Source organism: Pseudophryne corroboree, chromosome 7, assembly GCF_028390025.1.
Source record: "Pseudophryne corroboree isolate aPseCor3 chromosome 7, aPseCor3.hap2, whole genome shotgun sequence".
NCBI lineage: Eukaryota > Metazoa > Chordata > Amphibia > Anura > Myobatrachidae > Pseudophryne > Pseudophryne corroboree.
Genome location: NC_086450.1, coordinates 191,586,851 through 191,608,092, shown reverse-complemented (window position 1 = coordinate 191,608,092; position 21,242 = coordinate 191,586,851). Strand labels below are relative to the sequence as shown.

General features: G+C 50.9%; 1 protein-coding gene across 1 annotated transcript in view; it reads left to right on the top strand.

Annotated features, from left to right (window-relative positions):
* The window catches only part of WNT6 (Wnt family member 6), a 301,655-nt gene that overhangs the window by 246,651 nt on the left and 33,762 nt on the right, over positions 1–21,242 (top strand). The gene's annotated exons all lie outside the window — the stretch shown is intronic.

Below are 21,242 nucleotides of genomic sequence, written 5' to 3'. Positions count from 1 at the left end.
GTGGAAACTCAGGAACAGCGGGATCCGGTCCTGGAACGCTGAGCCAGCCTTAGGAGGCATCTGAAGGGTAAGTAATGGCGTCCAGATACCCGGATCGTGACAGCACCCCCCCTTTTAGGAGTGGCCCCAGGACACTTCTTAGGCTTTAAAGGAAACTTTGCGTGGAAATTTAGGACCAAGGCAGGAGCATGGACGTCTGAGGCATTGGTCCAAGAGCGTTCTTCAGGACCATAGCCCTTCCAGTCAATGAGGTATTGTAACTGACCGTAACGGAAACGTGAGTCCAAAATCTTGGCCACCTCGTACTCGACTCCCCGTTGAGTCTGAACTTTGGGAGCTGGAGGAAGTGCGGAATGAAACCGATTCAGGATCAGCGGTTTCAACAAAGAAACATGAAATGTCCTGGGTATTTTCAAGAAGGATGGTAACTGTAACCTGTAGGCAACAGGATTGATGACTTGTTCAATCTTGAAGGGTCCGATGTAGCGAGGTGCAAATTTCATGCTGGGAACTCTCAACCTCAAATTCTTCGTGGACAGCCACACACGATCACCCACCTTGAGAGCAGGAACCGCTCTACGCTTTCTATCGGCAAACTTCTTATACCTGAATGAGGCTTTAAGCAGGGCTGCGCGGACGTTCCTCCAGTTATTTGAAAACTGACGCAAGGTGACATCCACTGCTGGAACAGAAGTTGCGGGAAGCGGTTGGAATTCTGGGACTTTAGGGTGGAATCCATAATTAATGAAGAATGGTGTAGAAGAAGATGAGGAATGGTATTGATTGTTGTGGCTGAACTCGGCCCAAGGAAGGAGTTGAACCCAGTCATCTTGAGAGGAAGACACATATATACGGAGGAAGGCCTCCAAGTCCTGATTCACCCTCTCGGTTTGACCATTGGTCTGAGGATGGTAAGCCGTGGAAAACTTTAACTTGACTTGGAGGGCTTGACACAAACTTCGCCAAAATTTGGCTACAAATTGTACTCCACGATCCGAGATGATCTCTTCAGGAAGACCGTGAAGTCGGAAGATCTCTTGTATAAACACTTGAGCCAACTTGGAAGCTGACGGAAGACCGGTGAGAGGGATGAAATGTGCCATCTTGGTGAACCGGTCAACTACCACCCAGATGGTATTAAACTTGTTGCAGATAGGTAGATCGGAAACAAAGTCCATTGACAAATGGGTCCAAGGTCGACGGGGAACAGATAATGGAACCAGTTGCCCCGCAGGCGACTGGCGGGAGACTTTGTGTTGGGCACACTTTGGGCAGGAGGCAATAAATTCCATAACGTCCTTCTTCAGAGTTGGCCACCAGTAGGACCTAGAAATAAATTCAAGGGTTTTCTGAATGCCTGTATGTCCAGCAAAATGGGAAGCATGGGCCCAATGCATGAGCTTCTTCCTTAGAACTGGCTTAACAAAACTTTTCCCTGGTGGAGGCGTAGAGTCCATCCCTACCGTGGAGAATGCCAACGGATTAATAATAGGATGCTTGTCTGCAGACTCGGACTCATTTTCTTGCTCCCATGAGCGGGAAAGGGCATCGGCCTTACGATTCTGAGAACCCGGACAGAACTGGAGTTTAAAGTCAAACCTAGAGAAGAAAAGTGCCCATCTGGCCTGACGAGGATTCAGACATTGTGCGCCTTTGAGATATAAAAGATTTTTGTGGTCGGTAAGAATGGTGATTGAGTGGGAAGCTCCCTCCAACAGGTATCTCCACTCCTCCAGAGCGAGCTTGATGGCTAGCAACTCCTGATCGCCAATGGCATAGTTGCGCTCAGCTGGGGAGAACTTCCGGGAGAAGAAACTGCAAGGATGTAGATGTCCATCTTTGGCCCTCTGGGATAACACTGCTCCTACTCCAACGGAGGAGGCATCTACCTCTAAGATAAAAGGAGAGTCGGTGTCGGGCTGTTTCAGAACTGGTGCAGAGATGAACCGTTGCTTCAGAAGGTGAAAGGCCTGTGTAGCTTCCTCGGACCACTTGGACGGATTAGCACCTTTCTTGGTTAATGCAGTGATAGGCGCCACAATGGTGGAAAAGTCTCGTATAAATTTTCTATAATAATTGGCGAACCCTAAGAACCTCTGGACCCCTTTGAGGCTTAAGGGTATAGGCCAATTCTGGATTGCTTGGAGTTTCTCAGGATCCATCTCTAGTCCGGAACCGGACACAATGTAACCTAGAAACTGAATGGTTTTAACTTCAAACACACACTTCTCCAATTTACAATAGAGGTGATTGACACGGAGACGGGAAAGAACCTCTTTTACCCAGAAACGATGATCTTCGAGATTATTAGCAAAGATGAGGATGTCGTCTAGATAAACCACGACATGGCGGTACAAGATGTCCCTGAAAATCTCATTCACGAAGTGCTGGAAGACTGCTGGAGCATTGCTCAATCCGAAGGGCATGACGAGGTACTCATAATGTCCGTCACGGGTGTTAAAGGCGGTCTTCCACTCGTCACCCTCACGGATTCGGATGAGATTGTAGGCACCCCTCAAGTCCAGCTTTGTGAAAATAGTTGCACCACTGACTATCAAAGAGCTCGGTAATCAGGGGTAAAGGGTATCGGTTCTTGACGGTAATGTCGTTCAGACCTCTGTAGTCGATGCACGGACGCAGACCACCGTCTTTCTTCTTAACGAAGAAGAAGCCTGCGCCGGCTGGAGAAGAAGATGGTCGGATGAAACCCTTCGCCAGGTTCTCTTTGATGTACTCTTCCATGGAGTGTGTCTCAGGCAGAGACAACGGATAAGTTCGGCCTCGCGGTGGAACCTTCCCTGGAATGAGGTCGATTGGGCAGTCCCATTCTCTATGAGGAGGAAGGATATCAGCAGAGGCTTTACTGAACACGTCCGTGAAGTCTTGATATGGAGGAGGCGGAACATCAGATGACCTGGGGAAGGAAGAACAAACAGGAAGAACTTTGGCTAAACAAGTCTCAGCACAGGAGGGACCCCATGCCAGTATTTGCGTAGTCGTCCAGTCAATTGATGGGTTGTGGAGACGGAGCCATGGAAGGCCTAAAACCACTGGATGTGTGGCTCTTGGAATCACTAAAAAAGAAATATACTCAGAATGAAGAACTCCCACTCTCAGACGAACTGGAAGAGTCCTTAAGGAAATGACTGCGTCAAAAATCTTGCTGCCATCCACGGCAGTCAAAGAGATGGACGAGGACAGTCTCTCGGTGGGTAGGGACCACCGTTTAACATAAGCTTCGGTTATGAAATTCCCAGCTGCTCCAGAATCAAGGAGGGCAATGACGTTCCTGTAACGTTGAGCAATTTGGAGCGACACTGGGAGGTTACAGTCATGAGGAGATGGAGAGGAGATCATTACTCCTAGCCGGCCCTCTCCTTGGCGAGCTAGGATCTGGAGTTTCCCGGACGTTTGGGACAGGCATTGATAGTGTGCGACGGAGCTGCACAGTAGAGACAGAGAGACTCAGAGAGACGTCTTCGGCGCTCAGCGGGAGATAGACGAGAACGACTAATTTGCATAGGCTCATCCTTGGATGGAGATGGTTGACGAGGAGGAGGAGCAGAAGATTTAGGAGTAGATGATCTTCCTCGCTCAGTTGCTCTCTCTCTGAAACGTAGATCAACCTTCGTGCAAAGAGAAATTAGCTCATCCAACTTAGAGGGCAAGTCTCTGGTAGCTAACTCATCCTTGATGCGTTCTGATAAGCCATGCCAGAATGCAGCATACAGGGCCTCGTCGTTCCATGCCAGTTCGGATGCCAGGATTTTAAAGTGTATAAGATACTGTCCCACAGTACGTGTTCCCTGGCGTAAACGGAGAATCTCAGATGAAGCAGATGTTATCCGGCCTGGCTCGTCGAAGATGCGCCTGAATGTAGCTACAAAGTCAGTATAGGAGGATAGCAGGGGATCAGACTTCTCCCATAAAGGTGATGCCCAGTCAAGGGCTGAGCCACTGAGAAGGGAGATGATATAGGCAATTTTGGTACGGTCACTGAAGAAATTGCCAGGTAGAAGCTCAAAGTGGATTTCACATTGATTGAGAAATCCCCTGCAGAACCTTGGAGATCCATCAAATTTTGCTGGCGTTGGAAGATGAAGATGTGGACTGGAAATGGGTAAGGTGGGTGGGGTTACAGCTGGTGTCACTGTAGTGGACGCACCGGACGTGCCAGGTCCACGGAGGGTCGTTTGAATCCCATCCAGCCGTGTAGAGAGATCCTGGAGACAGCGGATGATGTGGCCCTGTGCAGCCTCCTGATGTTCAAGTCGGGCTGCCAGTTCTTGCATTGGCCTGGCCGCTTGATCCTGGTCTCCGGCTGGATTCATTAGGTCAGTGCTTACTGTCACAACTGAGGGCCTGAGCTGACGGGAGGCAGCCTCAGTTGTAGGGGCTGAGATGTAACGGAACCTGGGAGGTTGTATCAGACCCCTAGACATGTAAGTAACATGTAGAATAACTGCCCGAAGGCGTGACCACGACAACCAGGATAAAAGTCAATGATGTTTATTATGACAAACTCCGTAACACAGCAGCAGTAAAGGAAACATAAAAGTCAACAGAGGATAAATACAATTCCTGGGTACTACAGGGTGGCAAGGGCCACAGGCACTGGTAGAGTGAGACAGTTCTTATAATCTTCTAGTTGGAAAGTTCTTACCAGACCTGACTGTAGCAATGGAGAGAACCCAGGATCGTACCAGCTGGTGTTCCAGGAAAGGCTGGGTTGCTGAAGATAAAACGGCTGCTGTGGATACTGGCTGGAACCAGACTGTTGTTGGTACGGAGTGGATACTGGCTGGAACCAGTTAAATAATAAACGAACTTGAGAGCGATGAAATAATAATGAAGTATGGAGTTTAAGAGCGGTGAAATAATAATACCGGTGGAGAGTGGTAAACTGCAGAAAGGACACCGGCCCTTTAAGAGAAGCTGTACACTGCTGGAAGCTGGGCTGGAAGCAGGTGATTGATGAAGTTTGGAGTTTGAGAGCGGTGAAATAATAATACCGGTGGAGAGTGGTAAACTGCAGAAAGGACACCGGCCCTTTAAGAGAAGCTGTACACTGCTGGAAGCTGGGCTGGAAGCAGGTGATTGTTGTAGCTGGAAACAGGTGAGTCCAGAATGGATCGGAGAGTCAGGCTACACCGCAGATGGAATGCTGGTGCGGGTCTCTGTAGCAGAAGTCTGGAGACAGGAGCTGGAACCTGGAAGACAACCACAGGAGAGAGACAAACTGGAACTAGGTTAGACAACCAAAGCACTGACGCCTTCCTTGCTCAGGCACAGCTTACTTATACCTGCAGCAAGGAAGGGGTTGGCTAGGCAATTATGCAAATCAACAATACAGACAGCAGATTGGTGGAAATGCTCAGATGACAAAATCCAAGATGGCTGCGCCCATGCAGACACTTGGAGGGAAGTTTGGTTTGTAATCCATGTGAGAATTGAAACAGTAATGGCGACGCCGGCCACAGGAGACAGGAGACGCCAGACTGACAAGCGCACATTTAACCACGCGGGCACAGCGGAGGCCGCGGCTGATGAAATCACCACTCTGACATTCTGCATGTGGAAACTCAGGAACAGCGGGATCCGGTCCTGGAACGCTGAGCCAGCCTTAGGAGGCATCTGAAGGGTAAGTAATGGCGTCCAGATACCCGGATCGTGACACAGTCTTTTTAATCGGTTAAATACAGTTTTTTGTTTTTTCCTTTCTGTACAGCCTGTGAAAGGTGGAAAGGTAAGAGTTCTGCAGCCTTGTTAGGTTCGCAGAAGAGGATGTAGTTTCTGTTTCTACCACATACACATGTCGCAGAGTCTATATGGCGGGATCCCGCTCCGGTGAGGACTCAGTTACTACTTTCAGTTTGTCCGGGAATAGACTAGGACCGGTGAGTTACTTATAGAATCCAAAGGGGGACATTCTGGAGTTACAGATGTCTCCCCTCACTGATTTTCTAATGGATATTGCCGTTTCCCCTCTGGAAGGGGAGGTAGTACGCGACACCATACCAGGGGTGCGTCAGGTTCAGGGCATTGTCCTCCTGTCCCGGTTATATATATATATATATATATATATATATATATATATATATATATATAAAAAAAAAAAAGGTTACATGCATTGTTCTACGCATTCAGATTACCTGGAGGGATAGCCAGGATTGTCTTGGCCATTTCACTGGAGTGATGGTAGTATGATGGTTTTCTTTCAATAGTAAGAGCCATTGTTACCCTGTACTGAGTTGTTCGCCTGATTGAGGCGAGGTCAAGAAACAAGTGGTGCATATCGTTGTTTTTCTCTGACTGTTCTTCAACACAGGGAAGGGCTGTTGTTCCCAACGACGCAGATGTCGGAGGTAGTATCAGGGTAGATACTGAACGGTTGAGGTTCTGTGTTTTCCTGTGGAAAAGAGGTCTGAGGATCCTGAGTCGGATCAGATTTGTGGTGCCACTCCATCAATATGTTCCGTTGATGATGAAGTTGGGTGCGGCCTAACAGGCCTTTTCGGTGAGCGGGTCGAATGCCAGAGTGGTTTTCATGGGACCTGTTGGGAATGTGGTCCGGGTCTCACCGGCACATGCAACGGAATATAGTTCTATTGGCCAGGAAATCACTCCTGTGGTGTCTGCTCAGTTCTCACCTCCTAGAGGGACGGAGGTTCGGGATCAAGGATTAGATCCTGGTGTCCATGTATGCAGATCTCCGAGGCTGGGGAGCAGTCCTTACATGGGAAGTATTTCCAGAGGAAAAGGTCAAGCGGCGTAGCTTGTCTACAATAAGCTTTCTTGGTTTAAGAGCGGTTTTCAACGAACTTTTCTTCGTGATCTGGCCGTGTTAATTCTGTCGGACGACTTGACAGCAGTGGCGTAAGTAAGTCGCTAGGGCGGAACTAGAAACAAAGCGGCAATGGCAGAAGTCGAAATAGTTTTCCGCTGAGTGGAAAGACTGGTAAACGTTATATTAGCAGTCTTCGTTCCGGACGTAATCGAAGGAGAAATAGTTTTCCTCTGCTGACGCGCTCTCCATCCGGGTGAAAGACTGTCGTCATCGAGAAGTTCACAGAAGTGACGAGTCTTTGAGGAGTGTCTCAATTGGGCATGTTGGCGTCTCGCCTCAACGAGAGACCTCAGGAATAGGGTTCCAGGTCAAGGATCACTCAAGCTATAGCAGTGGACGACCTCGTGACACCTTGGGTGTTTTCAGTCGGTCTAGGTGTCCCCTCCGCTTTCACTCTGCTGAAGGTGATAAACGTAAGAGGAACAGAGGTTCTTGCGATCCTCATTGTTCCGGTTTAGCCAAGGAGGGCTGGGTAGCCAGTTCTTCAAGATTTGTTCATATAAGATCCCTGGCCTTTTCCTCTACGGGAGGAACTGTTACAACAAGATCCGGGCGTGTATCAGGACTTACCGCGGCTGCGTTTGACGGCGTGGCGATTGAACCCATATCCTAGTCCGAATGGGTATTCCCAGTGAGGTCATTTCCACACTTCTTCAGGCTAGAAAAGAAATAACGGCAAAGTCTTACCACCGTATTTGGGTTTCAGGGCAGTTTTGGCCTTATAAATTTTCTTTAAAAAAAGAATTGGCCTCCTTTCAGGAAGTTCAGACTTTCGTGAAAGGAGTACTGCACATCCAACCTCCATTTGTGCCCCCGTTGACACAGTGGGTTCTTGACGTGGTGTTGGGTTTCTTGTGTCTCACGGATTGGAACCTTTATTAAAGGTTGTGTAAAATTTTCTCTCTGGGAGAGTGGTCATGCTTTTGCCCTTTGGGCGACTGCGAGGCGGTTGTCGGAAGTAGCGGCTTTGTCTCACAAGAGCCCCTGTTTGATCTTCCAAGTGGATAGACTTGAGAACTCGGATGGTAATTCTGCCGAAAAGGGTTTTCGGTGTTTATCAAAAACCTGCCTTTTTTTGATGCCTGTGGTAACTTCAGCATTGGCTGATTCAAAGTCTCTCGATGTAGTCAGGGCTTTGAAGATTTATATGCCAATTGGGCTCAGTTTGGGGTAACAGAGGCTCTTGTTGTCCGGTATGCTCCCAGCGTGCTTGGGGCGCCTGCGTCTCTGCAGTCTGTTACACGCTGGATCTGTGATACGATTCGGCGTGCTAGCTTTACTGCTGGATTGCAGTGACCGAAGTTGGGGGGAGACCCATTCTACTAGGTAGATGGGCTCTTATTGGGCGGATGCCCGAGGTGTCTCGGAGGGTTAACTTTGCCGAGCGGCTACTTGGTTGGGTTTCAAACACCTTTCCTAAGCTCTACAAGTTTGATACCCTGGCTGATGGGGACCTCGTGTTGCTCAATCGGTGCTGCAGAGTCGTCTGCACTCTCCCGCCCGTTCTGGAGCTTTGGTATAGACCCCATGGTCCTTTTGGAGTCCCCAGCATCCTCTAGGACGTAAGAGAAAATAGGATTTAAGTACCTATCGGTAAATCCTTTTCTCCTAGTCCGTAGAGGATGCTGGGCGCCCGTCCCAGTGCGTACTATGTCTGCAGTTATTGATTTTGGTGGCACTTTGTGGTATTTCTTATCTAACTGGCTATTACTGACGTTGTTCATGCCTTGGCATGTGGTTTTCTTACTAGTGGTTGGGTTGACACACGGGTTGTGTTACATATTCTCTCAGCATATGGCTGTATGTTTTTCATATCGTGGGCTGGTATTCTGTTGAAGGCCATGTCTTGCGGTATGTTCGTGGTGTGAGCTGGTATAACACTCACTGTGTTTAATTTATAAATTCTTTCCTCGAAATGTCCGTCTCTCCTGGGCACAGTTTTCTAACTGAGGTCTGGAGGAGGGGCATAGAGGGAGGAGCTAGTTCACACCCAGTTTAAGTCTTTATAGTTTGCCCAAGCTCCTGCGGATCCGTCTATACCCCATGGTCCTTTTGGAGTCCCCAGCATCCTCTACGGACTAGGAGAAAAGGATTTACCAGTAGGTACTAAAATCCTATTTTTGCCCCGGGCGCCACAAGGTCTAAAACCGGTCCTGGGTATGACATACAGTACCGTTGTATACCGACACACGTCGAGCACTGGATATGGTATAAATCAGTAGAGGAGTTGATGCTCCTTCCAGACAAGCCCTGATTTTATTCCTATGGAACTATCAGCACAGGGCAAAACTTAAAGATTAAAGTTAAAATAAACTTTCTCTAACGTCCTAGTGGATGCTGGGGACTCCGTAAGGACCATGGGGAATAGATCTAAATTCTTTCTTAGAGTGCCCATGTCTCCTGCGGAGCGCAGGAGACATGGGCACTCTAAGAATTTAGATTCTGGTGTGCTCTGGCTCCTCCCTCTATGTCCCTCCTCCAGACCTCAATTTGAATCTGTGCCCGGACGAGCTGGGTGCTGTTCAGTGAGCTCTCCTGAGCTTGCTGTGAGAAAGTATTTTGTTAGGTTTTTTATTTTCAGGGAGCTCTGCTGGCAACAGACTCCCTGCATCGTGGGACAGAGGGGAGAGAAGCAGCCCTACTCTCTGAAGCTAGGTCCTGCTTCTTAGGCTACTGGACACCATTAGCTCCAGAGGGATCGTACACAGGATCTCACCCTCGTCGTCCGATCCCAGAGCCGCGCCGCCGTCCCCATCGCAGAGCCGGAAGACAGAAACCAGGTGAGTATGAGAAGCAAGAAGACTTCGAAATCGGCGGCAGAAGACTCCATTCTTCACTGAGGTAACGCACAGCACTGCAGCTGTGCGCCATTGCTCCCACACACCTCACATACTCCGGTCACTGTAAGGGTGCAGGGCGCAGGGGGGGGCGCCCTGGGCAGCATATGGACCTCTTTTGGCAAAAGTACACATATATACAGTAGGGCACTGTATATATGTATGAGCCCCCGCCAAGAAAATGTATATTTAAGCGGGACAGAAGCCCGCCGTCGAGGGGGCGGGGCTTCTTCCTCAGCACTCACCTGCGCCATTTTTTCTCCACAGCTCCGCTGAGAGGAAGCTCCCCAGGCTCTCCCCTGCAGATACACGGTAGAAAAGGGTAAAAAGAGACGGGGGGCACATAATTAGGCGCAAAAATCAATATAAACAGCAGCTACTGGGTTAACATTAAGTTACTGTGTTATTCCTGGGTTTATAGCGCTGGGGTGTGTGCTGGCATACTCTCTCTCTGTCTCTCCAAGGGCCTTGTGGGGGAATTGTCTTCAGATGAACATTCCCTGAGTGTGTGGTGTGTCGGTACGTGTGTGTCGACATGTCTGAGGTAAAAGGCTCCCCTAAGGAGGTGATGGAGCAAATGTGTGTGTGAGTGGTGTCTCCGTCGACAACGCCGACACCTGTTTGGATATGTGAAATTAAGAGCTAAGGAAAATTTATTGCACAAAAGATTAGAGAACAGCCAGGGAATCTACCCATGTCTGTCCCTATGTCGCAGAGACCTTCAGAGTCTCTTAATGCTCACTATCCAAAATAATAGACACTGATATCGACACGGAGTCTGACTCCAGTGTCGACTACGATAATGCAAAGTTACAGCCAAAATGGCAGGAAAGTATTCAATATATGATTATTGTAATAAAAAAATGTTTTGCATATCACTGATGACTCATCTGTCCCTGACACAAGGGTACACATGATTAAGGGGAAGAAAGCTGAGGTAAATTTCCCTCCTCTCATGAAGAAAAAGAGCGGGAATCTCCAGACTAGAGACTGCAGTTTCCCACAAAGAATTCTCAGGGAGTATCCTTTCCCTATTAGGGCCAGGATACGATGGGAATCTTCCCCTAGGGTGTCACGTTTGCCCAAAAGGTAGCGCTGACTTAACAGCTATCCTCAGGGATCCTGCAGATAGCATGCAGTAAAAGTACACACTTTCTGGTACACTACTCAGACCGGCGATTGTGTCGGCATGGGTTTATAGCGCTGTAGCAGCGTGGACAGATACCTTATCAGCAGAGATTGAGACCCTAGTATGTATATATATATATATATATATATATATGTATATATATATATATATATATAAAAGATGCTGTCGTAGATATATATATATATATATATATATATATATAAAACATGCCCAAAGAGACATTAGTCTACTGGGTTCTAGAGTCAACGCTATGTCGATTTCTGCTTGACGTGTCCTGTGGAACATGCAATGGACAGGTGATGCCGACTTAAGAGGCATATGGAAGGTTTACCTTACAAGGCTGAGGATTGTGTGGAGATGGGATCTCGGACCTGGTCTCCACAGCTATAGCTGGTTATTCTGATATTTTGCCTTATATTCCAGCACAGCCTAGGAAAGCACAATGCAAATGCAGTCCTTTCGATCACAAAGAAACAAGAAAGTCCGAGGTGCGTCCTTTCTTGCCAGAGGCAGGGGCAGAGGAAAGAAGCTGCACAACACAGCTAGTTCCCAGGAACAGAAGTCCTCCCTGGCCTCTACAAAATCCGCCGCATGTCGCTGGGGCTCCACAGGCAGAGCTAGGCCCGGTGGGGGCACGTCTTCGAAATTTCAGCCACAAGTGGGTTCACTCCCTTTTGGATCCCTGGGCAATAGATATTGTGTCTCAGGGATACAAGCTGGACTTCGAGGAGATGCCCCCTCACCGACGGCCCTGCCGGCTTCCCCCCACGAGAGGGAAATAGTGTTAACTGCAATTCACAAATTGTATCTTCCACAGGTGGTGGTCAAGGTTCCCCTCCTTCAACAAGGAGGGGGTTATTATTCGACCATGTTGTAGTCCCGAAACCGGACGGTTCGGTCAGACCCATATTAAATTTAAAATCCCTGAACATTTACTTGAAAAGGTTCAAGTTCAAGATGAAATCGCTGAGAGCGGTCGTCGCAAGCCTGGAAGGGGGGGATTTTATGGTGTCTCTGAACAGAAAGGATGCATACCTTCATGTCCCCATTTTTCCACCTCATCAGGCGTACCTCAGATTTGTGGAACAGGATTGTCATTACCAAATTCAGACGTTGCCGTTTGGTCTCTCCACGGCACCGAGAATATTTACCAAGGTAATGGCGGAAATGATGGTACTCCTGCGGAAGCAAGGGGTCGCAATTATCCCATAATTGGACGATCTCCTCATAAAAGCGGGATCAAGAGAGCAGTTGCTGATCAGCGTAGCACTTTCTCTGGAAGTGTAACGGCAACACGGCTGGATTCTAAATATTCCAAAGTCGCAGTTGGTTCCTACGGCTCGTCTGCCTTTCCTAGGCATGATTCTAGACACAGACCAGAAAAGGGTTTATCTCCCAATAGAGAGAGCTCAGGAGCTCATGACACTGGTCAGGAACCTATTAAAACCAAAACAGGTGTCAGTGCATCACTGCACTCGAGTCCTGGGAAGGATGGTGGCATCATACGAGGCCATTCCCTTCGGCAGGTTCCATGCGAGGACCTTTCAATGGGACTTACTGGACAAGTGGTCCGGATCACATCTTCAGATGCATCGGTTAATCACCCTATCTCCCAGGGCCAGGGTGTCTCTCCTGTGGTGGCTGCAGAATGCTCACCTTCTCGAGGGCCGCAGATTCGGCATTCGGGACTGGGTCCTGGTGACCACGGATGTAAGCCTCCGAGGGTGGGGAACAGTCACACAGGGAAGAAATTTCCAAGGTCTGTGGTCAAGTCAGGAGACTTGCCTTCACATCAACATCCTGGAACTAAGGGCCGTATACAATGCCCTACGTCAAGCGGAGACCCTGCTTCGCGACCAACCGGTTCTGATTCAGTCAGACACCATCACCGCAGTGGCTCATGTAAACCGACAAGGCGGCACAAGGAGCAGGGTAGCGATGGTGGAAGCCACCAGAATTCTTCGCTGGGCAGAAAATCACGTAAGCGTACTGTCAGCAGTGTTCATCCCGGGAGTGGACAACTGGGAAGCAGACTTCCTCAGCAGACACGACCTCCATCTGGGAGAGTGGGGACTTCATCGGGAAGTCTTCGCACAGATGAGGGCATCACGCCTCAACAAAAAACTACAGAGGTATTGCGCCAGGTCAAGAGACCCTCAGGCGATAGCTGTAGACGCCCTGGTGACACCGTGGGTGTTCCAGTCGGTCTATGTATTTCCTCCTCTTCCTCTCATACCCAAGGTGCTGAGAATAATAAGAAAAAGAGGAGTGAGAACGATACTCATTGTTCCAGATTGGTCACGAAGGGCCGTAGCCTCTTCCTCTAAGACAGGACTTGTTGCAACAGGGGCCCTGTCTATTCCAAGATTTACCGCGGCTGCGTTTGATGGCATGGCGGTTGAACGCCGGATCCTAGCAGAGAAAGGCATTCCGGCTGAGGTCATTACTACGCTGATAAAGGCTAGGAAGGACGTGACAGCTCAACATTATCACCGTATATGTTGCTTGGTGTGAGGCCAGGAATGCCCCTACGGAGGAATTCCAGCTGGGCCGTTTCCTTCACTTCCTACGGTCAGGAGTGAATTTGGGCCTAAAATTGGGGTCCATTAAGGTCCAGATTTCGGCCCTATCCATTTTCTTTCAAAAGGAGTTGACTTCTCTACCTGCAGTTCAGACGTTTGTAAAGGGAGTGCTGCATATTTAGCCCCCTTTTGTGCCTCCAGTGGCACCTTGGGATCTTAACGTGGTGTTGTTTCCTGAAATCCCACTGGTATGAACTTTGAACCACTCAAAACGGTAGAGTTGAAATATCTCACGTGGAAGGTGGTCATGCTATTAGCCTTGGCTTCGGCTAGGCATGTGTCAGAGTTGGCGGCTTTGTCACATAAAAGTCCCTATCTGGTTTTCCATGCGGATAGAGCAGAATTCATGCTTTCATATAAACCAACCTATTGTGGTGCCTGTGGCTACTACGGACTTGGAGGATTCCGAGTTGCTTGATGTAGTCAGGGCTTTGAAGGTTTATGTAGCCAGAACGGCTAGGGTCAGGAAAACAAAGTCTTTGTTTATCCTGTATGCTTCCAACAGGCTTGGTGCCCCTGCTTCAAAGCAGACTATTGCTCGCTGGATCTGTAACACGATTCAGCAGGCTCATTCGGCGGCTGGATTGCCGCTGCCAAGATCAGTTAAGGCCCATTCCACTAGGAAGGTGGGCTCTTCTTGGGCGGCTGCCCAAGGGGTCTCGGCATTACAACTTTGCCGAGCGGCTACTTGGTCAGGTTCAAACACTTTTGCAAAGTTCTACAAGTTTGATACCCTGGCCGAGGAGGACCTTGTGTTTGCTCAATCGGTGCTGCAGAGTCATCCGCACTCTCCCGCCCGTTTGGGAGCTTTGGTATAATCCCCATGGTCCTTACGGAGTCCCCAGCATCCATTAGGACGTTACAGAAAATAAGATTTTACTTACCGGTAAATCTATTTCTCGTAGTCCGTAGTGGATGCTGGGCGCCCGTCCCAAGTGCGGACTTCTTCTGCAATGCTTGTATATAGTTATTGCTAAGGGTTATGTTATGGTTGCATCAGGGTTGACCTGTTGCTCTGTTGTTGTTCATACTGTTGACTGGGTAAGTTTATCACAAGTTATACGGTGTGATTGGTGTGGCTGGTATGAGTCTTGCCCTGGATTACCAAAATCCTTTCCTTGTACTATCAGCTCTTCCGGGCACAGTTTCTCTAACTGAGGTCTGGAGGAGGGACATAGAGGGAGGAGCCAGAGCACACCAGAATCTAAATTCCTTCTTAGAGCCCGTCTATTCCCCATGGTACTTACGGAGTCCCCAGCATCCACTACGGACTACGAGAAATAGATTTACCGTTAAGTAAAATCTTATTTTATTCCATTTGTTTAAAACAAGTGCTCAGCTACAGTAGCTGCCATGCGGCACACAGACCTTAGTCTGATTTATTAGTTCTAATGGCTGAAGATTTCTAGCTCCGGTCTGTGATTACTCAGTGGAGCAGTCATTGTATTCAGGACCTGATTCATTCCTGATTGCTGCTGTGCGTTTTCGCACAGTGGGCGATCAAGACCTAACTGCGCATACGTGTGCACCGCAATGTGCGTTGGACAACAACAAAGGGCATCGCCAGTCAGCGACGGGATGGTGCGAAAAATCCAATCACAAGGTGATTGACAGGAGGAGGCCGTTTGTGGGTGGTACTGTAACTGACCGTTTACTGGGAGTGTCTGTAAAAACGCAGGTGTGCCCAAGTGTTTTCAGGGAGAGCGCCTGACGTCAGCTCCGGCCCCGGTTAGCCTGTTCTGATCGTACTGTAGGAGTAAGTCCTGGGCTGCGCAGAGACTGCACACGGTGGATTTTTGCAGCTCGTGGGATTGCACACTTGCATGGTGAATTTACACTCCCCCTGGAGGCGGTGAATATCTGAACGCAGGACAGCAAAGTAAAGCTCAGCGATCAGGTCTAACTCACCCCCTTAGTCTTGCTCCATACACTCAATAGAAAAGAGTGTAATTTGTGTGCAGTACAAATGCCAGGGAGCCAAACTTCCAAGAGAAAGGGTGCAACAGCTTGTGTTCTATTCTAACATACTAGGTGCTTCATCGCGCCCTACGGGCGCTCTTCACACCGTCGGAAGGGGCTACGCCCCTTTAACCCCTGCACGCCTTTCTGGGGTTCAATATATGGAGTATTCCCTGCATTCCTAGTTTTGTTAGTGTTTGAATATTGCACAATGAAAGGCCTTCCGATGGTGAAGGGGGCGTAGTCCCTTGCAACAGGAAGGGGTTTGGGGAGTGGGGACCGCGGATGGGGGAGGGGGTATGAAGGCGCTGTGGGTGGGGTAGGAGCAGGGGTGTCGCAGGTGGGGGATGGCAGCTGCAGGGCTGTTGCGGATGGAGGAGGGGTTCCGAAGGCGCTGCAGATGGGGAAGGGGTGGGTGCGGGTGTGCAGTGGATGGGGGAGGTGTCCCGGGGGCGCGGTGGGTGGGGGAGGGGTGGATGCGGGGGTAATGTGGGTGGGGGAGTGGCGGGTGCGGGGCTGTTGCGAATGGTGTAGGCGATGCGGATTGGGAAGGGCCTGCTGCGTGGGTGGGGTAGGGGATCCAAAGGTGCAGCGGGCGGGGGAGAGCCAGATGCGGGGTGTGGCGGATGGGGGAGGGGGTCCGGAGGTGATGTAGGTGGTGGAAGGGCGGGTGGCATAGGGGGTCTGGAGGGGCCGCGGGTGGGTACCGGGGGAGGGGGCCGGGGGGGGCGTTGAGTGTGGGGGAGGGGCAGGTGGGGGAGGGGCAGATGCTGGGATGGATGGGGGAGGGGTTCCAGAGGTACTGCGGGTGGGAAAGGGTGTGGCGGGTGGGTAGGAGGTATGGAGGCGTTGCGGGTGGGAGAGGGGGGGGTGCAGTGAATGGGGTTAGGGGTCCGGAGGAGGGAGGGTCCGTGTGTGTTGAGGTGTGGGGTCCGTAGGCGCTGCGGGTGGGGGTGCCACGGGTGGTGGAGGGACAGGTGTGTGGATTTGCGGTGGATGGGGGAGGGGGTCAGGAGGTGCTACACGTGGTGGAGGGGTGTGTGCGCGGGTGGGATAGGGGGTGGGTGCGGGGGTGCAGCGGATGGTGGAGGTGGTCCGGGAGTGCGGGAGAGGTGAGGTGCTGTGGGTGGGGGAGAGGCGGGTGAGGGGCTGTTGCGGATGAGGGAGGGTTTCCGGAGGCGCTGCAGGGTGGAAGGGTGCAGGTGTTGCGGGTGAGGTAGGGGGCCTGGAGGCGCTGCGGGTGGGGGTGCGGTGGATGGGGAGGGGCTGCAGGTGGTGGAGGAGCGGGTGGTGGAGGAGGTCCGGAGGTGCAGTGGGTGGTGGAGGGGTGGGTGCTGAGGGTGGGGTAGTGGGTCCGAAGGTGTTGCGGTTGCTGGAGAGGTGGGGGCGTAGGGGATGGGTCAGTGGGTGCAGCGGATGGGGGAGGGGTGAGTGCGGGGGTTCAGCGGATGGGGAGGGGGTCATGGAATGCGGGAGGGGTGGGGGTGCTGTGGGTGGGGGAGGCGGGGGAGGGGCTGTTGCGGATGGGGGAGGGGTTCCAGAGGCGCTGCTGGTGGAGAAGGGTGCAGGTGTTGCGGGTGAGGTAGGGGGCCTGGAGGCGCTGCGGGTGGGGGAGGGAGGGAGGGGGGTGAGGGTGCGGTGGATCGGGAGGGACTGTAGGTGGTGGAGGAGCAGGTGGTGTAGGGGGTCCGCAGGTGGAGTGGTTGGTGGTGGGGTGAGTGCTGCGGGTGGGGTAGTGGGACCGAAAGTGTTGCGGTTGCTGGAGGGGTGGGGGTGCAGGGGATGGGTCCGGGGGTGCAGCGGATGGGGGAGGGGCTGCTGCAGATGGGGGAGGGGTTTGGAAGACACTGCGGGTGGGGTAGGGGGTCCGAAGGCACAGTGGGTGGGGGTGCCACGGGTGGTGGAGGGGCAGGTGCGGGGGTTTGCGGGGTTTGGGGAGGGGTCCAGGGGCGCTGCAGGTGGTGGAGGGGCAGATATCAGTGCACATAGTCTCTGTGGTAGTTAGTGAGGGTTGGTGATGGTGTAAGAGGGGTGAAGGCCAGTACACAGACAGGCAGTTAGAGAGCAGGATTAGGGTGACAGGGCATAGTGACGGGGAGTACTTAGCAGATATAGGGGTGGGCTACAGGTGTGATGTCACAGTGTGTGTACCTTTGCTCTCATGTGTGAGGTATGTGAGGTATATGTGAGGTATGTGTGAGGTATGTGTGAGGTAAGGATGTGCGGGTCGTGGTGGCCACTAACCTCCAGGCTGCTGCTGTGAGATGGTGACTGCAGAGGGAGGGAGCTCAGACCCAGCAGCAATGGGTCGTGGTCAGCATTCCTTCTGGGCCCCGTTCCGCCGCACACTGTCCGCCCCGTCTGACGGGCGTCATTCCTCCATCCTGCATGGCAGCGTCAGCTGCTGTGATCGCGGAGCATAGGTAAGCGTCCGGAGCCCTGTGGGCGGCCAGGCATGGTGTTTCCCTGGAGAGGTGCGGCGCGCGTCCTTAGGCTGCAGACGGAGGGAGCTCTGGCCCAGCAGCAATGTTGATTAGTGCGTGTCCCGTCCTGGCGCTGTCCCGCTGCACATGCTCCGCACCGCTTGCCGCTGAGCATGGCAGCCCTTGTGTGTATGTAATGCTGCAGATGCTGATCTAGCGGTGCCTGAGCTAGCGCCCTCTCCCTGGGGTGTGGGTGTCAGGCGGCAGGTATGGTGTATAGGTGGGAGAGGAGCTGCGGGCGGCGACTCGCTGCCTGCAAGTACCCTCCATATCAGCGCTGTTCCCCTCCCTGCAGATAGTGTCAGTGGCCGTGGTGTACTTTTGCTACTGGTGGCCAGGGCCGGTGCTAGGGTGTTCGACGCCCCCCTGCAAACTATGAATTTTGCGGCCTCCCATATTCCTTTGTTGTGCATCGGGAAAAGTGGTGTGGTCTCACAACTAAGGGGCATGGCCACACAATAGTACCCCCATTTAAAATTACGCCACAATGTAGCACAATCTTATTCATCTTATACGTAATGCCCCACCCGTAGTAGTAGCGTCCTTATACGTAATGCCCCACCCGTAGTAGTAGCGTCCATATACGTAATGCCCCCCCAATAGTAGTAGTGTCCTTATACATAATGCCCCCCCAGTAGTAGTAGCAGTTATATGTAATGCTCCCCAACAGTAATAGTAGCGTCCTTATACATAATGCCCCCCCAGTAGTAGTAGCATCCTTATACATAATGCCCCCCCAGTAGTAGTAGCGTCCTTATACATAATGCCCCCCCAATAGTAGTAGTGTCCTTATACACAATGCCCCCCAGTAGTAGTAGCAGTTATATGTAATGCCCCACAACAGTAATAGTAGCATCCTTATACGTAATGCCCCACCCGTAGTAGTAGCGTCCTTATACGTAATGCCCCCCAGTAGTAGTAGCAGTTATATGTAATGCCTCCCAACAGTAATAGTAGCGTCCTTATACGTAATGCCACCCCTGTAGTAGTAGCATCCTTATACATAATGTGCCCCCAGTAGTAGTACCGTCCTTATACATAATGCCCCCCAGTAGTAGTAGCATCCTTACATGTAATGCCCTCCCAGTAGTAGCGTCCTTATATGTAATGCCCCCCAGTATTAGTAGCCTCCTTATACGTAATGCCCCCCCTATAGTAGTAGCGTCCTTATACGTAATGCCCCCCATAGTAGTAGCGTCCTTATACGTAATGCCCCCCCTATAGTAGTAGCGTCCTTATACGTAATGCCCCCCTATAGTAGTAGCGTCCTTATACGTAATGCCCCCCCTATAGTAGTAGCGTCCTTATACGTAATGCCCCCCCCTATAGTAGTAGCGTCCTTATACGTAATGCCCCCCCTATAGTAGTAGCATCCTTATACGTAATGCCCCCCCCTATAGTAGTAGCGTCCTTATACGTAATGCCCCCCCTATATTAGTAGCGTCCTTGCATGTAATGGCCCCCCCAGCAGTGGCGTCCATAAAGTGCGCACACACAGACATACCTCACACACACACAATTCACACATATATACAAACACACACACCCCACCATATATACACACACCCCACTATATACACACACACACACACACACACCCACTATATACACACACGCACACACATTTCTCTCTCACCCTCCACTTACCAAGTCTGGCTGGCCGTCACTGCAATGCTGATTCCACCACTGTTCAGCTGTCTGGTCCCGTGTAGCCCCTCCCCTCTATTCCGTGTAGCTCCTCCCCTTCGTGCCGCCGTAGCTCCGCCCCCTTTTCGGGACCCGCACTGCACAGCACACAGCCCGCTGTCACAGGTGATTGGGGGGGGGGGACGGACAGGCACAGCAGCCGGCAGCTAGTGGCCATCCTCACCTCCTATACTGTAAGGTAGGGTCTTGCACCTGACTGCTGCTGGCGCTGGGTATGGGGTAGCTCCCTGCAGCAGATGCAGTTGACTCCGCCCAGCGTTACGGGCACAGAGTCACAGACTAAGGCAAATATATAGGAGATAATAGGTTAACTACAATGAGCACAGTTCTATGGTACAGTATAGTGCATTTGTCACCTATACAATACACAGTGGTTCACACATTTGAATGCTGTCTGTCAATTCTCCACAAATGAGAGGCATCATTGAGTTGATGAGGTCACACTGTGAACTTCCTCAAAGTGAATGGGCACTGGCTCAACCCCTACAAAATGTACCATCACTACAACAGAATAACTCCCAACTGTCTTGCTTTAGGCAGGGAAGTCCTGATTTGACAGATCTGTCCCTCCGTGTCCCGATCAGGCTGGAAAGGTGGGATATATGAATGGGTACAGGGGAACCAGTGCTGGTGTGCACATTAGAAGCTACAGGATGGGGTGCAGTCCAGCAAGTTGAAGGCCCTGGTCACATTTCTGTGAAGTGGTATCCGGTCTCTAGGTCGACTACACTTAGGTCGACAATGTCTAGGTCGACCACTATAGATCGACAGACTCTAGGTCGACATGACAAAAGGTCGACATGGGTTTTTCACTTTTTTTTCATTTTTTGAATTTTTTCATACTTTACGATCCCCGTGGACTAAAATTGGGAATAGTAACCTTTGCCGAGTGCAGCAGTAGCGGAGCGAGGCACCTTGCCCAAAGCTCGCACGCCATGCGAGGGGACACGGTACACTAATTGGAGTTCCCGGTCACTGTACGGAGAAAACGACACCAAATAAAGTGAAAAAACTCATGTTGACCTTCTGTCATGTCGACCTAGTACATGTCGACCTAGAGTCCCTGTCGACCTAGAAACCATGTCGACCTACTTACTGTTGACCAAGACTGGTTGACCTAGATACTGTCGAGCTAAGTGTGGTCGACTTTGCATATCACACCCCTGTGAAGTGCGGCCATGACCCTTTTTTTTATTTCTGCATGTCCACATTTCCAATCAGTATATGTTGGAGGTATGAACAGGTTTACTTCAAGTTTGACTCTAGAAAAAAAGTGCAGAATAAGGAAAAGTAAGACCAGAATGTAAGCTGTAAACAGAATATGAGAGAAAAGGGCATGCAAGTATGGAAAAACAGTATAGAAGCGAGTATTTGTGGTATCCCCCAGAACTTACAGGACTCATGCTCCCTTCAACTGACATGTACATTGCCTTATTGTACCAGGTGCTCCATGTAGGACCCTATGAGAACCTGTGTAGCCCAGACTTTTTGCCAAAAAGGACAGCTGTATACTCTGGGCTGCCATATAAACAGACATAACCTGCAGCTTTACCCTTTCCCCCCTTTTTCTTGGAGCCTAGCAACAGTGGATGGTGTGATGGAGGACACAGCCCACACCTCTCATCTGATTGGCCAATCCCTAGAGAGAACCCAGAGGAAGGGTGGAGTGATGGAGAG